This window comes from Physeter macrocephalus, chromosome 4 (genome assembly GCF_002837175.3).
Source record: "Physeter macrocephalus isolate SW-GA chromosome 4, ASM283717v5, whole genome shotgun sequence".
Lineage (NCBI taxonomy): Eukaryota > Metazoa > Chordata > Mammalia > Artiodactyla > Physeteridae > Physeter > Physeter macrocephalus.
Genome location: NC_041217.1, coordinates 52,127,636 through 52,142,176, shown reverse-complemented (window position 1 = coordinate 52,142,176; position 14,541 = coordinate 52,127,636). Strand labels below are relative to the sequence as shown.

Below are 14,541 nucleotides of genomic sequence, written 5' to 3'. Positions count from 1 at the left end.
GAGCTAATAAATAAAATCAGCAAAGTTGCAGCATTACAAGATCAACCCACGAAAATCAGTTGTGTTTCTCTATACCAGCAATTAACATTACAGAAAGGAAATTAAGACAGCAATTTCATTTGCAACAGAATCTGATAGAATAAAATACCTAGGAATAAACTTAACCAAGGAGGAGAAGACTGGTACACTGAAAACTACAAATCATTGATTAAAAATTAAAGAATATCTAAATAAATGGAAAGGTATCTTGTGTTTATGGATGGGGAGACAATATTGTTAAGATGTTAATAATACCTAAAGTGATCTACAGATTTAATGAAATCCCTATCAAAATTCTAAGAGCCTTTTTTGCAAAAATGGAAAAGCCAATTATCAAATTTATATGGCATTGCAGGGGGACCCAAACAGCCAAACAAGTCATGAAAAGAGAAAGACAAAATTGGAGGACTCACATTTCCCAATTTCAAAACTTAACTACAAAGCTTCAGTAATCAGAACAGTGTGATGCTGGCATAAGGATAGACCTATAGACCAATGGAATAGAAATGAGAATCCAGAAATAAGCCCACACCTCTTTGGCCAGTTTATTTTCAATGAGGGTGTCAGGTCCATTCAATGAGGAAGAATTCTCTGTTCAACAAATAGTTCCAGGACAACTGGATTTCCACATGCAAAAGAATGAATTTGGACCCCTGCCTCACACCATATACAAAGACTAATGCAAAATGGATTGATGATCTAAATATGAGCTAAATCCACAAAACTCATAAGGGGTACATACAACATTCAGGTACATCTTCATGACCCTGGATTTAGTAATGGATTCTTAGATATGACAACAAAGGCACACAACAAAAGAAAAAACATAGGACTAAACATTTTTTTAGGACTTCCTAAAAAATTTTTTTTAATTTGTGCATCAAAGGAAATTATCAAATAATGAAAAGACAACCCACAGAAAGGGAGAACATTTTTGGCAAGTCAGATATCTGGTAAGGGTTTAATATCCAGAATATGTAAAGATCACCTACAATTCAACAAAAAGACAACCCAATTTTAAAATGGGCAAGAGGCTTGAATACACATTTCTCCAAAGAAGATACACAAATGACCAATAAATACATGAAAAAAATGCTCAACATCACTGATCATCAGGGAAATGAAAATCAAAACTACAATAAGATGAATGAAATGATACATACTACAACATGGGTGAACCCTGAAAACATGCTGTGTGAAATAGCCAGACTCAAAAGAACAAATAGTGTGATTTGACTTGAATGAAATATCTATAATTGGCAAATTCAAAGAGACAGGGAATAGAACAATGGTTACCAGGGGCTGAGGGAAGGGGGAAAGGGAAGTTATAGCTTAACTGTTACTGTTTCTGTTTGGGGGATGAAAAAATTTTGTAAATAGATAGTGGTGGCAATGGTTGCACAACATTGTAAATGTACTTAATGCCACTGAATTGTACACTTAAAAATAGTTAAAATGGCAAATTTTATTTTAAACATATTTTACCACACATGCATGTGCACACACACAAAAAGACACTACCAAGTGTCTTTGTTGGTGAGGATGTGGACCAACCAAATTCTCACACACACTAGTGGGAATATGAAATGGTACCAACTGCTTTAGAAAACAGTTTGGCAGTTTCTTATAAAGTTAAGTACACATCTCTGCATGACCCAGCAATTCCACACCTAGGTTCTTACCTAAGAGAGATAAAAATGTGTCCACACAAAAACTTTACACAAATGTTCATAGCAGCTCTACCCATAATAGCCAAAAAATGGAAACACCCCAAGGTTCATCACTAATATAATAGAATACTATTCAGCAATAAAAAAGAACAAACTATGGATACACAAACAAACATGGGTGAATCTCAAAATAACTGAGTGAAAAGCCAGGAACAAAAGAGTACATATTGTATGTTTCCATTTATATAGAATTTTAGAAAATACAAACTAATCCATAGTGACAGAAATAGATCAGTGTTTCCTTGAGGGGCAAAGGATGGTGGGAGGATGGATTGTAAAGGTCACAGGGCAACTTCTGAAATTGATAGAAATGTTATGTATCTTGACTGTGGTCATAATTTCATGGGTTTATACATCTTTCAAAATGCATTGTACACTTTACATAGATGCAGTTATGTACATAAATTATACCTCAATAAAATTGTTACTAAAAAAGAAGTTCAGGGCTTCCCTGGTGGCGCAGTGGTTAAGAATCCGCCTGCCGATGCGGGGCACACGGGTTCGAGCCCTGGTCCGGGAAGATCCCACATGCCGCAGAGCAACAGAGCCCGTGTGCCACAACTACTGAGCCTGCGCTCTAGAGCCCACGAGCCACAAGTACTGAGCCCGTGTGCCACAACTACTGAAGCCCGCGCGCCTAGAGCCTGTGCTCCGCAGCGAAGCTACCGCAATGAGAAGCCCGCGCGCTACAACGAAGAGTAGCCCCCGCTGGCCACAACTAGAGAAAGCCCGTGCGCAGCAACAAAGACCCAACACAGCCAAAAATAAAGAAAATAAAAATAATTTTTTTAAAAAAGTTCAGTTTGTAGCTACATGGCATCTCAAGGTATCATGAGGGGCAAGAATACTTTACTCCCTTTCACTGTTGTTGCTTAATTGGGCTAAACAAAAGTGTTTGGTGACTTCCAAGTACTACCTCTCATTTGTACAAGACCTAACTACTCAACCAGCTCCTTATAAAGTGTCACCTTATAAAGTGTCGCAATGAGGTCACTAGTTCAAAATGCCTTGATTTCAGTCCTAATTCTGTTCACAGCTTTTGGATCTCTCTTGTTCCTTCAGAAACGTTGAGATGGTGATTTAAATCTATGCTCTTTTTCTACTTGATGCAGCAGTCCAATGTCAAACCCAATCTAATTATAGATATTCTGTAAGGACAACCTGATCTCCTCGGACAGGAATGCAGTGATCAGAAGTGAGGTTTTGTGATTTTATTGCTTTTCTTAATTGCCTTGGATCAAGGGTCAGGTAGGAGACATGCACTTAGGGAGCAGAGAAGGTTCACATCATTCATCAGAATGACGACAGCCCATAAATGGCTGGTTCTTATTTTCTAAGTACAAGATTGGGGGTTGACAAACTAAACAAACAAACAAGAAAATAATCCTTGCCTAAGCTTCTGGTCTGGACAGGAACTTGGTCCAAAAGTGACTGTAAATATAGGCAGTCTTTTTTTTTTCATTTCATTTTTTCTTGATTGGAAAAACTAAATTATTAAGATAGGAATAGTAGTAGTTCGGCCATCGCTGGAGGGGAGACTAGGATATAAGATAGTTTGGTGGTAAATAAAAGGCAAAGAAGAGAGGCAGTCCCCAGAGTTGGAATCTGGATGATGAATGAGATCACATCAACTAGCTGTTTAGCCTCCTTTCTGTACTTCAGTTTCCCCTTCTACACACACACACACACACACACACACACACACACACACGCGCACACACACACACACACACATACAGATATATATGGCTGCGTTGTGGCTTACGGGCTTAGTTGCTCCGCGGCATGTGGGATCTTCGCGGACCAGGGATCGAACCCGTGTCCCCTGCACTGGCAGGTGGATTCTTAACCACTGCGCCACCAGGGAAGTCCCCTCTTCTATACATTTTTAACGTAACTTCAAACTTTAAAATCCTCTGATTCTCTGAATTACCAAAAGCTTTCCACTTTCCATCACTGAGAAAGGAAACTTGGATGTCTGTATTTGGTGGATAAATGAAATAGTTGCATTAGGGTGGATAGGGGTCCTTTGAAGCTGTGCATGGGATGAAGACATGGAGTATACTAATCGATTCATAGACTTTGAAGTACCCACTGTGCCCAAAGCCCCTTCGGAGGAAGAGACTGGGCCAGGTGGTTCCTTCTCAACAAGGTGCTAAGCTATGTGTTACATCATCCTGAAACTCTGGCCACGGTTGTTTAGATCTAGGGCTCGGTGCCCTAGCCTGATGCATTCCTTGAAGCCTGAACATGAGGAAAGATAGTGATCTAGACAAATTTCTAGTCTCCAAAACAACGCAGAATCGGGAGTTTCAGTAAATTGTATCTGCCTCAGCAGGTCCTCTCTCAGCTCTTTTGAATATGGGGTCCAGAGTTTGCATCCAGCCCTGGCAAATAGGAAGGAGGAGAAGTCGAGCAGACATCAGGGAGACCGCATAGGCTGGAGTCCCACAAACAACAGAGCCTCTAGAGCAGAGAGCTGGGATGTCCATCTGGCTCTTGAGAGTCAACAAGACCCATCGCCCAAATAACACTCCGTTTCCAGAAGCCTTGGCGCTTAGAAAATATTCATTATTATAAGTGCTCCTTATACTTGGTGACCTGGGAAAAGGTCTCTTCCCTGCAAATGAAGAGAAACCAGCTATGCAACAGACCTTGTGTGTAAGCATTGCCTGGCTATTTAAAACCATATTCTTTTAGAGTTATTAGTCAGTGTAGACACTGTTGTGTCAGAAATGAAGCTGGAATCCAAGGAATTAGAGTGACTTCCTTAAGGTCAAGATCAAGAGAGTTACAAAAGATTCTCTACCTGTGAACATGAAGTTGGAAATATCTATAGAGCATTTCTCCTGGGGTTGCCGCTGGATCCTCCTCCTACTGTTTTTTTTTTTACCTACAACTTTGTACCCTAGATCACTGTCACTCTGGGTCTTACATGTGGAAAAGACAGCAGAGGCAGTTACTCCATACTGCAGGCCACAGGCATGGAGCAATTGGTGTGCGGCCACCCCGTGCTTGTGTAAGGGACTCTGGGGGATCCCAGTGAGAAGGCAGACCGCGTATACATAGCCTAGGGATGCCAGATAAAATACAGGATGCCGGTTATTGCACGAGACAAACTTATACTACAAAATTTTGTTGTTTATCTGAAATTCAGATTTAACTGGGCATCCTGTATTTTTGTTTGCTAAATCTGGAAGCCCTATCAGTGCCACAGCATAGTACAGACACTGAGGACGAGAGGGGGCAGCTCATCAGCATGAGAGAAGCAGACGGGCTTAGACACGAAATGCTCTGGGGAGCAGCCTTCAGAGCCCCTTTCTGGATTCCCTAAGCATCTGCAATGTCTTGGTGTAAAACAGAAGACAGAGCATCAGCACGGGTATGAGATCAATGTGTCTACAGAGGGACAGAATGCAGCCAGAATTTGTTGGCATTTATGTCTGTAGAATTTAAAGTGTTTTCAATCCAAGACAAAAATGAGAATTTAATCAGAGCTTAGAATGTAATTTTAAAAATTAATTTAGTACTTTACCTGAAGTGAAAAACCTTCCAAATGTGGTTCTGTGTGATGGTTGTCTTATGGTGCCCATGTCAGTCAACCATCCAAACTCACAGAATTGTGTTTTACTCCTGGTTTTCAGATGTCACCAGCTAATAACACAAATATAAGATATGGTCTCTACCAGTCATTTTGTTTTAGCTCCTAGGTCATCTTGTTTTTATTCACCCCTTGTTCCAGATATATGATTGCTGGCTGTTTCTAGCTGAAACTAAATTATTCATTTCCTCCTCTCATGAAAAAAGACGGCTTTTCTGTTTGGTGTATTCATAGGCTTAGCTTTCAATTGCCACTGCTTTTCACCAACTTTTCGCTCCTCTGCCTTTTTGTTTTCAATGAGTGAAACCAGCATCTTATGATGAGAGCTTTGATCTTCTCTGTCTGATCTTCTCTTCAGGACAGCAAACTCCATTTTCTGTTTAAAATGATTACTCATAAATAGAAGTTCAATAGCATTAGCTGTGGCCAAAATCCATCTGGTCGCTTCCCTTCTGCACAGAGTGATGAATTGGCAAAAGGACAGGAAGGGGAGGGTGCACGGGCAGGCAAGGCTGGTCCCTGCAGAGCCACAGCCTGTGGACAGATGCCAGACTCCTTGTGCGGGGTGAGCGTCTCTGTGTCTCACCCTCCCCAGAGCTCCCTGGCCACTGCAGGTCTAATACAGGACACACTAAATGCCATGTTTGCCTACACGTCTGCAAAGCAGCCTGGATTTGTCAGAGGAAAAAGTAAGAATAGAGGGGAAGGGCTTCCTTGGTGGCGCAGTGGTTAAGGATCCACCTGCCAATGCAGGAGACATGGGTTCGAGCCCTGGTCCGGGAAGATCCCACATGCGGCAGAGCAACTAAGCCCGTGCGCCACAACTCCTGAGCCTGCGCTCTAGAGCCCGCGAGCCACAACTACCGAAGCCCGCGTGCCTAGATCCCGTGCTCCACAACAAGAGAAGCCACTGCAATGGGAAGCCCACGCACCACAACGAAGAGTAGCCCCTGCTCGCTGCAACTGGAGAAAGCCCGCGTGCAGCAACGAAGACCCAACGCAGCCAAAAATAAATAAATTAAATAAATTAATTAAAAACAAACAGCACCAGCTTTAAAAAAAAAAAAAAAAAGAACATAGGGGAAAACAATGAAAGATAACAGAATTTTAGAAATCATGCATTTTGAGTGTGTGTATATATGGTTTTTTCCCCCATCTGGTTAGTTACTATTCAGTCTAGCAAGGCATAAGCACTTAAGGGATCAATCATTTAAATAATAATACATTTATATGGATAACATTGAAATGGTAAAAGAAAAAAATCCCAAATGCAGGCCTGAAAGAGGACAGAGTCTGGGAAGAGATGAGAGGTACCTGTCTGCAAAATCCTTCGTACAGAAGGTGCTCACACAGCCAACAGACCTTTGCCCAGAACCTGCGTTTCCCTTCCCCAAAGGCCCAGAGGCAGTGCTCCTGGGGAAACTTCCGCAGCAACCTTTCTGTGACCTCACATACTGAGTGTTGTCTTAGCTACAAGGTGGAAAACGCAGTCAGCCACCACATTACTTCTTGGGTTACGTGTGGGTTAGGACCCCCCGTTGTCCTTCCCGCCTTAAATTTTCTAGCTCCTATTTCTAATGGTATTGTTTTTCCCTACATTATTTTCTATAGGATTTTTTTTTTTTAGTTCTTTTGTGGAATACTGTAGTAAAAAATGAAAAGAAAAATTTTCTCATTCCAATAAGGATAAATTGAGACAAGTGAGAAGCCTCAGAAGACCTCAACAGGAGAGAAGCCCCAGTCTTCAATTAATTCCTGGATGCCTTTCTGAGACTTCAGCTCTTGCCTTGCATAATTACAAGGAGGAATGTTTTGTGGGTACACCAATCGGAGCCTGAAGACCCCTTAAAAACACATGGCCCACTGGAGAAGGGGCTGGGAGTTGGGACTGGAAAGGACACAGAGTCTGTCTTCAACAATTATTAATGCATGTCACCAGAGTCAGTTAAGCCAACGAGAAGCCAGGCATTGGCGAGAAAGTCTTTTGCCTTCTTCGGTAATGTTTCTAAATCTACAGATGGTGACAAGGAAGTGAGGTGCATTATATTTCATATTTTCTAGTAAGTTACAAACAAAATTATTGACATGCTATTTTAATGCATGTCATCTTTCCTGCATCACTGAGTCGCCTCGGGTCATTGAAGCTGATCATTGGGGGAAAGCTTGGCTCTCGCCCTTGAAAAAAATGTAGGGCTGATGGCTTGGAGACGGCCTTCCTTACAACACAGGGAGGCTGACAGCATGGCAGGTGAGGGCTGAGCAGCGCCACTCTGGGGTGAGGAGCGACTGGCACCCAGATAGCTTCCAAGATGGACCCCGTGCTGGAGGGATGGGGAGCTGGGGAGAAGAGGCTTGGAACAGGCAATGAGAATTCTCAGAGGCACAGAGGATAACCTGGTTCTCCTGGCTTGCACCCGGTGAACTCCCAGACAATCAGAGCATGACTCCCCTCTCCTCTGCACCAGTCAAGGGCTTGCAAGAATCAGGCTCCCTTACCCATCAGAGCCAGGACCTCCTCTACTCTCTTTTCCTCCAATCAGGGCTTGCACCCTCCCCCTTGCCCACCAATTCCCCTGCCAATCAGAGCCAAGCTTCCTACTCTTATCTTCCAATCAAGGCTGTGGACAAAGAAAGAAAGTCCTTTTCATCAAAACCCACATGAATTCCTTCATCCTCTACACGGATGGTGACTCTCTGCATGAATGCTGTACCTCGAGGTGTTTGTTGTTATGTTACTATGTTTAGAGGAAAGAAGAGGAGAAGAGCAAAGAGAAGGGAGGGCGGTGAAAGGTAGGGCAATTTTTAGGATTTAAACTTAGTAGGATTGTTCTGTTTTTTAAAGATCCGTATGTGTGTCTTGAAAACAAGGAACCCCCTCTCCCCAAGTGCAGATGTGGCTTCAAGCTCACTGTATCAGAAGGCCCCAGATTCTCTGGGCTTTGCCTACTCGGCATGGTCCCATCTGGACCACGTGCTCAGCTATCTTATTTCCCTTGTCTCCTCCTTCAAGCCCTTTGGGTTGATGGTGTTTGGGAGTATTTGCTTCGGCTCCCATTCTACTTCTGCAGGAACCTGGTCTTTCACGTTCCCCTTTGCTCCCATAAAACCAGATTAATGTAAGGCCCGCCAGACCACTTCACCGGTCAATAAGAGTCTGAAACATCACAGGAATAAATCGAAAACACACGCTTTAACTCAAATGTTCCTGGGACTCTTGACATTACAGGTAAAGAACATTTTTCCTAATCCATTAAGTGGAATTTATTGCCCTTTGAAATACAAATCTCTTATTAAAGAAATCAGTCTAGTGCAGTCCCCCAAGTCACTGCCTAATAATATGCTTGTGCAAGTGGAGTTTTATTTGGGAGGAGCTTGAAGAGGACAAGGGAAGAACAATGTACAGGTTACAAACATTGAAAATTTAAAATTTTTATTCTAAGAAAACCAGTCTTATAGGTGCTTTGGCTCCCAGGACCCTGGCAGGCAGAGATCTGTAATTGTGAAAAAGAATCAAGGGTTTAGTGGACAGTCATCAAAAGCCACTAGTGGTATGTGACTCCATATGCTAATGACATGCCTTAGACTACATTAATTAAAAATGTACTTTATAAAACCAGGATTGGGTGGCGAACCCAGTGGTGTGCTGCCAGAGCCTGCTTTGAAGGAAGACTTGTTGCCTCAGCTGCTGGGGGTACTGTGGTGAGATTACCTGGTGACCCAGCTCCAGTTCTAGTTGAGCTACAAAGATTCCTGGAGACAGTTGCTCAGGGTAGGTCTGTGGGTTTGTTTCATAAGTAAATTCCATGGCAAGCTCACATCGTTTATCCTCAAATAAGAGATTCCACAGGCTAGGCCTTGACGGAGAGGCTGCTTTTCTGCATACAGGTTATAGGCATTAGGAATTGCCTCAGCTTCTGAGAGCTGCTTCTCCAAGATCACACACCTACCCAGGGGGCCACATCCAGTGATGGATCAAAGCCAGAGGTCCTTGTGGGTTCTCCAAGGCTGTGGTTGAGCCCGTACTCAGGTCCACTTCTCTGTCTGCCCACTCCTGCTTTGGTCCCCCCTCTTCCACAGGTGTTGATCTTGAGGACGCTCCTTTATAAACATCCTGCCCCCTAAATTCTACTTCGGAGTGTGCTAATTCTCCGCTCTGTGCTGGTTATTGCACACTTGCAGAGCTGCCTTCAGAAACTGGACCAAGATTTTGTTCAATCTACAAATCTCGCTGTTAGTCAAAGCTGCCTGAAAGGAAATAAGCATCTTGTGAAAGTGAGGAGATCTTCAAAGAGCAGATGTTCAAAGAAAAACACTATTGGAAAGATGAGGGGGATGTGAAGGGGTGAAAGCAAGAATCCTAAGGGTGGATGGACTGGATGTCCTTTAGGTCCCTTCCTACATCAAGATCTTAGTATCTGTATTCGTTTGCTAGAGCTGCCATAACAAAATACCACAGACTGTACGGCTTAAACAGCAGAAATTTATTTACATACTGTTTTGGAGTCTAGAAGTCCAGATCAAGGTGTCAGCAGGTTTGGTTTCTTCTGAGGCTTCTCTCCTTAGCTTAGCAGGTGGCTGCCTTCTCCTGGTCTTCAGATAGTCTTCCTCTATGTCTGTGTCTTAATTTCCTCTTCTCATAAGGACATCAGTCATAATAGATTAGGACCCACCCATATAACCTCATCTTACCTTAATTACCTCTTTAAAGGGCCTATTTCCAAATACAGTCACGTTCTGAGGTACAGGGATTAGGACTTCAACATAAGAATTTTGGAGGGCCACAATTCAGCCCATAACAAAATCCCAAGATTTTACTCTACCCCAGATATATAGTACCATTTAGCATACATCCAGCCCAGTGTTATAAAAGATCAAATTCAGTATTTAGTTACATAAGACAGAGTTGGCCAGGTTATGTTTGAAGGAGCTACAGAATTTAAACTGCTAAACAAGTAGCCAATCGTAGCCTCTTAAAATGATGTTGCCTTCTTATCTAGTAGCTATGAGTATCATTATATCCACTCTACTTCATCCAGGAATCTTAGCACTGGGCAGGTCAGCCAGTGTATTTACACCAATGTATACACACAAACACAGACTCTACACCCAAGAAGGGACAAGGGGAGTTTTTGGACATAATAGGATAACTGGATTTTCTGGGGGTAGGATCTGAGTATAAAAAGAAAAAGGCTACTATGATGGCTTTACCTCTTGTATTCACTCACTGTTCATTTATTCATCCCTTCAAACATTAATCATTGGGTTCCAATTACCTGGTAAGCATTGTGCTAATTGATTTGGGAAAAATAACCTTGTAAAAATCAAAATCCCACCTCCAAAGAGGGAAAATTTTGGTAAGATAAATAAGCTGTGCTGCAGTAAAGATGATGCCATAAAGCATGAGCTTTGTCATCAAAAGGACTGGGCTCGGGCTTCCCTGGTGGCTCAGTGGTTGTGAGTCCGCCTGCCGATGCAGGGGACACGGGTTCGTGCCCCGGTCCGGGAAGATCCCACATGCCGCGGAGCGGCTGGGCCCATGAGCCATGGCCACTGAGCCTGCGCGTCCGGAGCCTGTGCTCCGCAACGGGAGAGGCCACAACAGTGAGAGGCCCGCGTAAAGCAAAAACAAAAACAAAAACAAAAACAAAAGGACTGGGTTCAAGGCCCAACTCCACCCTGGGTCAGCTGTGTGACCTTGGGCAAGTCACTCAACCTCTCTAAGCACCAGTTTCCTCATTTGTGCAATGGGGATAAGAATAACACTTACCAGTTGGCATCTCCAAGTGGTGGGTTGGGAAGTTTTAGTCCCTCTCTTCCATAACTGCCATGAGCATCCTCCAAAGCCACCTTGAATCAGTATGAAATCTAAGTTAAAAACAGCATGTTGACTTGGCATCTCCCCCTTCCAGTTAGATTGCAGCCCTGAAGCCCCTCCTATATAGAAATCTTTGAGCTACCAGTTTGCCTCATATACTGTGAAAATTAAACGAGGCAATGCATACAGTATGCTTTCTCATGTAAATGTCCGGTAAATGTCAGCATTATTAAGGCATTTTGCAGTGAGTAACATAAGGGTAACGTGATCAACTCACCCCAGCCCCTCCAACCTTCACCTCAGGAACCCTCCTCAGTGCCAGACAAACCTACATAAGAATGTTCAAGTATGTTACTTGTAAATGATATAAGGATTCAGAGGGATAAATGGTCACTTTTAATTTTTTTAAGAATGAGGAATGTTCTTTGGAAGATGTAAGATTTAATCTGGTCTCTGAAGCATGGCAAATCCAAGTGGAAAGAATAACATCTACAAAGATATGTAGGTGGTGAAGGGTAAGGAGTGTTCCTGTAACATGTGGGTGCCCCTATCAGATGGATTTTTGCTGGGTGAGGTGGGAGTTAAGGCTAAGAGTGAAGATTGGAGCTGAAATCCAAAGTGTTTTTATAAGTTAGGCTGAAAAGGTTGAGGTTGGTATTCTGTAGTCAGTGAGGAACTACTGACTAGTGAAAAGTTTTAAGCTGATAACTGAGTTGATCAGAAGTGTTTCAAGAAGATGGCTCTGGTTAGAGCCTTTGGTAACTGTTGGGGTCATGGGCTGATTTGGAGCAGAGAGAGGTCAGGAGAAGGAGACCCGTAGGAAAGAAGCTAATGAGATTGTCCAGAGAAGGAGGATGGGGACCTGAGCTAAGGCAGTGGCCATGAGACTGGCAAGAGGGCTGTAGATGGAGAAGCCCACCAGGAAGACGTTCTCCTATGGGGCTTGGTGAACAATTGGTGGAAGAGAGCAAGAGGGGAAAAGGAGTCAAGTATGTCATGGTCGCTCTAGCCACAAACAGAAGTAGAAGAAGTAAAGAAGAGGGGCTTAGAGAAAGAGGGAGACCTTGAATTTGTTATCAGAGTTATTGACAGAATTGATGAGGTGGCCAGACATTCAGAAGATGTTCAGCAGACACGGAAACTGTCCATGATTCAGGATTGAGATGTGAGTTGAAAGCCAGCCCTAGAGATGTGAGCCCCCAGCTGGGGCAGAGAAGGAGACTACTGGTATTGGTGGTGGAGAGGCACAGGGGGCATATGGAGTCAGAGCAGGGAAACAGAGGGTGTAGGAAAAGCCGGAGACGGAGGAGAGGACACAGACTTATCATCCATCCGTCCATCCATCCATCCACCCATCCATCCATCCATCCATCCACCCATCCATCCAGATGATGGGTGTATTAAAATCTGCCCCAACAGTCCAGAAGTTCAAGCTCACTGGGAAAGGCTGACAGGGAGGAGCCTGCTAGAGGGCTGTGGGGACCAGAGCAGAATGTCTAACTTCAGGGCTCCAGGCTGCATGGACAGAGAGCCTCCAGAGATCAAGAAAATAAAACAAATCAAAGGAACAAGAAAAATCAAGTCTGGAAAAGATTTTTGGATTAGAAAAGCTGTGAGGCCAGAAGTCAGATTGCAAAAGATAAAAAATAAATAGGCGGTGAAAACATGGAGAGAGAGAACATTGCTAGATTAGCAACTTTTTTTAAAATTGAAGTATAGGTGATTTACAATGTTGTGTTAATTACTGCTGTACAGCAAAGTGGCTCAGTTATACATATGTATACATTCTTTTCATATTCTTTTACTGTATAGCACAGGGAGAGCAATTATTTTTTAAAATGATAATACCCAGTTTGGGGAGGGGGGTATCCCCAGGGGGTGCTCAGAAAAGGCAAACACACACAGAGATGGGAGAATATAAATCTGTGCAAATCTTTTGGCTCATAATCTGATAAAATATCGAAAGCCTTAAAAAAGTTGACATACCCACATAATTAATTTATTTGCATAAATAATAAACGATGGACACGTTTATGATGGCAGAAAATAGCAGACATTAGGAATAGCGCTGGGATGGACCTCTGGCTTTCCCGCATGCAGTCTCCTCACCAGGCTGCCCTCAGCCCGCATGCCAGCCAGCTCCGTTATAGCGACCTGCAGCCCCTGCGTCGTGATTAGTGATGATGAATCAGGTTATGACCCAGATTTATTTTGTATACCTAATCATTATGCTGAGGATTTGGAAAAGGTGTTTATTCCTCATGCACTAATTATGGACAGGACCGAACGGCTGGCTTGAGATGTGATGGAAGAGATGGGAGGCCGTCACATGGTGGCCCTCTGTGTGCTCAAGGGGGGCTATAAATTCTTTGCTCACCTGCTGGATTACATCAAAGCACTAAACAGAAATAGTGATAGATCCATTCCTATGACTGTAGATTTTATCAGACTGAAGAGCTACTGTAATGACAGGTCAACAGGCGCCATAAAAGTAATTGGTGGAGAAGGTCTCTCAACTTTGACTGGAAAGACTGTCATGATTGTTGAAGATATAATTGACACTGGTAAAACGATGCAAACCTTGCTTTCCTTGGTCAAGCAGCTTAATCCAAAGATGGTCAAGGTTGCGAGCTTGCTGGTGAAAAGGACCCCTCGAGGTGTTGGATATAGACCAGACTTTGTTGGATTTGAAATTCCAGACAAGTTTGTTGTAGGATATGCCCTTGACTATAATGAATACTTCAGGGATTTGAATCATGTTTGTGTTATTAGTGAAACTGGAAAAGCAAAACACAAAGCCTAAGAGAGAATTTGAGTTTGGCAACATCTACAGTCCCATTGAAATCACCAGTAAAATTATTAAATCTTCTAGTTCTGTTTTCAGCTGCTCAGTAGAGCTTAGTGCATGTATCTTCTAAGAATTTATCTGTTTTGTATTTTAGAAATGTCAGTTGCTATAGTCCCAAACTCTTTATTTGCACTATGGGCCTACAGACTATCAGTTCCCTTTGGGTGGATTGTTGTTGGACTCGTGAATGAAAATTCTCCTAAACCACATCACTATTGAATAAAAATATTGAAATTATATCTGTGAGAAACATTTAAAGAGAAGAATATATTAGTTTTTTAATTTGTATTTTAATTTTTATATATTCAAAAAAGAACAGAAGTGATTGAATGTTGTTGATTATACCACTGTGTGATTAGAAAAGTAAGAAGCACTTAAGTTTCATGTCAGTGACAGCACTTAGAGGTGCTGTTATGTTGGATAAACCATATGTCCTGGAATTATTTTAGTAGTTTTCAGTAATATTAACTGTATTTTCCCGCTTGTTCAGATTATTTCCAGTGAATCT

At 42.6% G+C, this 14,541-nt stretch overlaps 1 pseudogene; it reads left to right on the top strand.

Annotated features, from left to right (window-relative positions):
- Positions 1 to 13,313: 13,313 nt before the first annotated feature.
- Positions 13,314 to 13,988, top strand: LOC102982107 (hypoxanthine-guanine phosphoribosyltransferase-like; annotated as a pseudogene).
- Positions 13,989 to 14,541: the final 553 nt, after the last annotated feature.